Source organism: Arachis hypogaea, chromosome 1 (assembly GCF_003086295.3).
Source record: "Arachis hypogaea cultivar Tifrunner chromosome 1, arahy.Tifrunner.gnm2.J5K5, whole genome shotgun sequence".
Taxonomy (NCBI): Eukaryota; Viridiplantae; Streptophyta; class Magnoliopsida; order Fabales; family Fabaceae; genus Arachis; species Arachis hypogaea.
Genome location: NC_092036.1, coordinates 45,869,702 through 45,875,346, shown reverse-complemented (window position 1 = coordinate 45,875,346; position 5,645 = coordinate 45,869,702). Strand labels below are relative to the sequence as shown.

The 5,645-nt window shown below is 38.8% G+C and overlaps 1 non-coding gene across 1 annotated transcript; it reads right to left on the bottom strand.

Annotated features, from left to right (window-relative positions):
- Positions 1–706: 706 nt before the first annotated feature.
- On the bottom strand, positions 707–813 carry LOC112713270 (small nucleolar RNA R71). The gene has a single exon (XR_003158248.1). It is a non-coding gene; the product is annotated as a small nucleolar RNA R71 (small nucleolar RNA).
- Positions 814–5,645: the final 4,832 nt, after the last annotated feature.

The window sequence follows — 5,645 nt, the reverse complement described above, 5'->3', positions numbered from 1 at the left end:
TTCATTCATTTACTAACACTTCTCTTCATCTCAAATCTCTGCCCCTATCCTCACCCTTGTGTTTGGATTCTCCTTTCTTTATTCCCTTCTTCTTCTACTAACAATAAGGAACATCTTTATTGTGACAGAAATGATTCCTCTTCTTTTTTTTTGTTCTCTTCTCTTTCATATGAGCAGGAACAAGGAAAAAAGCATTCTTGTTGAAGCTGATCCAGAACCTGAAAGGACTCTGAAGAGGAAACTAAGAGAAGCTAAATTACAATAATCCAGAGCCAACCTTGCTGAAATTTTTGAACAAGAAAAGGAGATGGCAGCTGAACCCAACAACAATAATGCAAGAAGGATGCTTGGTGATTATACTACACCTACGTCCAAGTTTGATGGAAGAAACATCTCAATTCCTGCCATTGGAGCAAACAATTTTGAGCTGAAACCTCAACTAGTTGCTCTAATGCAACAAAACTGCAAGTTTCATGGACTTTCATCAGAAGATCCCTATCAGTTTTTAACTGAATTCTTGCAGATCTGTGAGACTGTAAAGACGAATGGAGTAGATCCTGAAGTCTACAAGCTCATACTTTTCCCTTTTGCTGTAAGAGACAGAGCTAGAGCATGGTTGGACTCTCAACCTAAAGATAGCCTAGACTCATGGGATAAGCTAGTCACGGCCTTCTTGGCTAAGTTCTTTCCTCCTCAAAAGCTGAGCAAGGTTAGAGTGGATGTTCAGACCTTCAAACAAAAAGATGGTGAATCCTTCTATGAAGCTTGGGAAAGATAGAAGCAGATGACCAAAAGATGTCCTTCTGACATGTTTTCAGAATGGACCATGATATATATATATATATATATATATATATATATATATATATATATATATTCTATTATGGTCTATCTGAGTTCTTTAAAATGTCACTGGACCATTCTGCAGGTGGATCCATTCACCTAAAGAAAACGCCTGCAGAGGCTTAAGAACTTATTGACATGGTTGCAAATAACCAGTTCATGTACACTTTTGAGAGGAATTCCGTGAATAATGGGACGCCTCAAAGGAAGGGAGTTCTTGAAATTGATGCTTTGAATGCCATATTGGCTCAGAACAAAATGTTGACTCAGTAAGTCAACATGATTTTTCAAAGTCTGAATGGATGGCAAAATGCATCCAACAGTACTAAAGAGGCATCTTCTGAAGAAGAAGCTTATAATCCTGAAAACCCTGCAATGGCAGAGGTAAATTACATGTGTGAACCTTATGGAAACACCTATAATTCATCATGGAGAAATCATCCAAATTTCTCATGGAAGGATCAACAAAAGCCTCAACAAGGCTTTAATAATGGTGGAAGAAATAGGCTCAGCAATATCAAGCCTTATCCATCATCTTCTCAGCAACAGACAAAAAATTCTGAGCGGAGTACCTCTAACTTAGAAAATTTAGTCTCTGATCTGTCTAAGGCCACTTTAAGTTTCATGAGTGAGACAAGGTCCTCTATCAGAAATTTGGAGGCACAAGTGGGCCAGCTGAGTAAGAAAATCACTGAAACTCCTCCTAGTACTCTCCCAAGCAATACTGAAGAGAATCCAAAAAGAGAGTGCAAGGCCATTGATATAATCAACATGGCCAAACCTAGAGAGGAAGGAGAGGATGTGAATCCCAATGTGGAATACCTCATGGGACGTCTCTCAAGCAAGAAGGAGTTCCCTATTGAATACCCAAAGGAATCTGAGGCTCATATAGAGACCATAAAGATTCCATTAAACCTCATTCTGCCATTCATGAGCTCTAAAGACTATTCTTCCTCTGAAGAGGATGAAGATGTAACTGGAGAGCAAGTTGCTCAATATTTAGGAGCTATCATGAAGCTGAATGCCAAGTTATTTGGTAATGAGACTTGGGAAGGTGAACCTCCCTTGCTCATTGATGAACTAGATACATGGGTTCAGTAAACTTTACCTCAAAAGAAATAAGATCCTGGTAAATTCGTAATACCCTGCACCATAGGCACCATGATCTTTGAAAAAGCTCTGTGCGACCTGAGGTCAGGCATAAATCTTATGCCACTCTCTATAATGGAGAAGCTGGGGATCATTGAGGTACAGCATGCCATATTTTCATTGCAAATGACAGACAAGTCAGTAAGACAAGCTTATATATTAGTAGAGGATGTGTTGGTAAAGGTTGAAGGCCATTACATCCCTGCTGATTTCATAATCTTAGACACTAGAAAGGAGGAGGATGAATGCATCATGCTTGGAAGACTTTTTCTAGCCACAGCAGGAGCTGTGATAGATGTTAATAGAGGAGAATTAGTCCTTCAATTGAATGGGGACTACCTTGTGTTTAAGGCTCAAGGATCTTCTTCTTTAACAATGGAGAGGAAGCATAAAAAGCTTCTCTCAGTACAGAGTCAAACAAAGCCCCCACAATCAAACTTTAAGTTTGGTGTTGAGAGACCACAACCAAACTCTAAGTTTGGTGTTGAATCCCCACATCCAAACTCTAAGTTTGGTGTTGGGAGTCTACAACATTGACCTGATCACCTGTGAGGCTCCATGAGAGCCCACTGTCAAGCTAGTGACATTAAAGAAGCGCTTATTGGGAGGCAACCCAATTTTTATTTATCTAATTTTATTTTTCTTTTATTGTTCTTTTATATTTTATTAGGTTCATGATCATGTGGAGTCACGAAAAAAATACTAAAATTAAAAATAGAATCAAAAACAGCAGAAGAAAAATCACACCCTGGAGGAAGGACTTACTGGCGTTTAAACGCCAGTAAGGAGCATCTGGCTGGCGTTCAATGCTAGAACAGAGCATGGATCTGGTGTTGAATGCCAGAAACATGCAGCAATCTGGCATTTAAATGCTAGGATTGCACACTGAGGAAAGCTGGCGTTCAACGCCAGAAACATACTGCATATAGGCGTTGAACGCCCAGAGTAAGCTTAGAGCTGGCGTTTAACGCCAGAAACAAGCATCAATCTGGCGTTAAACACTAGGATTGCATGCAGAAGGCATTTTACATGCCTCATTGGTGCAGGGATGTAAATCCTTGACACCTCAGGATCTGTGGACCCCACAGGATCCCCACCTACCTCAACTCACCTTCTCTCTTCTTCACCAATCACCTCCATCCATCTCTTTCCCACCCAATCCCACCCATATGGCCAAAACATACACATCTCTCTCTCTCATCCATATCTTCTTCTCCCTCAATTCTTTCTTCTTTGCTCGAAGGCTAGCAACATTCTAAGTTTGGTGTGGTAAAAGCATAGCTTTTTTGTTTTTCCATAACCATTGATGGCACCTAAGGCCAGAGAAACCTCAAAAAAAAAAAGAGAATAGAAAATGGAAGACAATTGCTTCCACCTCTGAGTCATGGGAGATGGAGAGATTCATCTCAAGGGTCCATAGCTCAGTAATAAAGCATTTGACTACACATCTAGAGAGCATGAGGAATTCCCTCATCAAGAAATCCCTAAGATACTTCAGGGGATACATGTTCCTCCACATAATTATTAGGAGCAACTAAGGATAGGAGTACCAAAATCACTAGGGATCATGCAACAGAAGCAAGGAAGAGACATAAAGGAGCTCAAAAAGCACCATTGGTCCTTCAAAAGGCGCCACCCTCACTAAGGTGGACTCATTCCTTAACTTCCTTGTTCTTATCTCTCTGTTTTTCGATTTTTATGCTATATATGTGTTTATGTTTTGTGTCTCTACCTCATGATCATTAGTATTGAGTAACTATGTCTTAAGGCTATGAATAATCCATAAATCCATCACCTCTCTTAAATGAAAAATGTTTCTAATTCAAAAGAACAAGAAGTACATGAATTTCAAAATTATCCTTGAATTTAGTTTAATTATATTGATGTGGTGACAATACTTTTTGTTTTCTGAATGAATGCTTGAACAGTGCATAATTTTGATCTTGTTATTTATGAATGTTAAAATTGTTGGCTCTTGAAAGAATGATGAACAAAGAGAACGTTATTGACAATATGAAAAATCATGAAAATTGATTCTTGAAGCAAGAAAAAGCAGTGAAAAAGCAAAAGCTTGCGAAAAAAAATGGCGAAAAAAATTAGAAGAAAAAAAAGCAAGCAGAAAAAGCCAATAGCCCTTAAAACCAAAAGGCAAGGGTAAGGATCCAAGGCTTTGAGCATCAATGGATAGGAGGGCCCAAGGAAATAAAATCCAGGCCTAAGCGGCTAAATCAAGCTGTCCCTAACCATGTGCTTGTGGCATGCAGGTCCAAGTGAAAAGCTTGAGACTAAGTGGTTAAAGTCGTGATCCAAAGCAAAAAAAAAGAGTGTGCTTAAGAACTCTAGACACCTCTAACTGGGGACTTTAGCAAAGCTGAGTCACAATCTGAAAAGGTTCACCCAGCTATGTGTCTGTGGCATTTATGTATCTAGTGGTAATATTGGAAAACAAAGTGCTTAGGGCCACGGCCAAGACTCATAAAAGTAGCTGTGTTCAAGAATCAACATACTTAACTAGGAAAATCAATAACACTATCTGAAATTCTAAGTTCTTATAGATGCCAATCATTCTAAACTTCAAAAGAGAAAGTGAGATGCCAAACTGTTCAGAAGCAAAAAGCTAAAAGTCCCGCTCATCTAATTAGAATTAATATTCATTTATATTTTGGGGTTTATAGTATATTCTCTTCTTTTTATCCTAATTGATTTTCAGATGCTTGGGGACAAGCAACAGTTTAAGTTTGGTGTTGTGATGAGCGGATAATTTATACGCTTTTTGGCATTGTTTTTAGATAGTTTTTAGTATAATCTAGCTATTTTTAGGGATGTTTTCATTAGTTTTTATGCTAAATTCACATTTCAGGACTTTACTATGAGTTTGTGTGTTTTTCTGTGATTTCAGGTAATTTCTGGCTGAAATTGAGGGACCTGAGCAAAACTTTGATAAAAGGCTGACAAAGGACTACTGATGCTGTTGGATTATGACCTCGCTGCACTCGAAATAATTTTTCTGGAGCTATAGAACTCCAAATGGCGCGATCCTAATAGCGTTGGAAAGTAGACATCTAGAGCTTTCCAGAAATATATAATAGTTCATACTTTATTCGAGATTAGATGACGTAAACTGGCGCTCAACGCCAGTTCCATGCTGCATTCTGGAGTCAAATGCCAGAAACACGTCACGAACCAGAGTTGAATGCCAAAAACATGTTAGAACTTGACATTCAACTCCAAAAGAAGCCTCTGCATGTGTAAAGCTCAAGCTCAGCCCAAGCACACACTAAGTGGGCCCCGGAAGTGGATTTCTGCATCAATCACTTACTTCTGTAAACCCTAGTAGCTAGTCTAGTATAAATAGGACATTTTACTATTGTATTAGACATCCTGGATCCTGGATTGTATTTTTGATCCTGTGATCACGTTTTGGGGGCTGGCCATTCGGCCATGCCTGGATCTTCATCACTTATATATTTTCAACGGTGGAGTTTCTACACACCATAGATTAAGCGTGTGGAGCACTGCTGTACCTCGAGTTTTAATGCAATTACTACTAGTTTCTATTCAATTCGATTTATTCCTGTTCTAAGATAAAATTCGTACTTCAATCTGATGGATGTGATGATCTGTGACACTCATCATCATTCGTCCCTATGAAC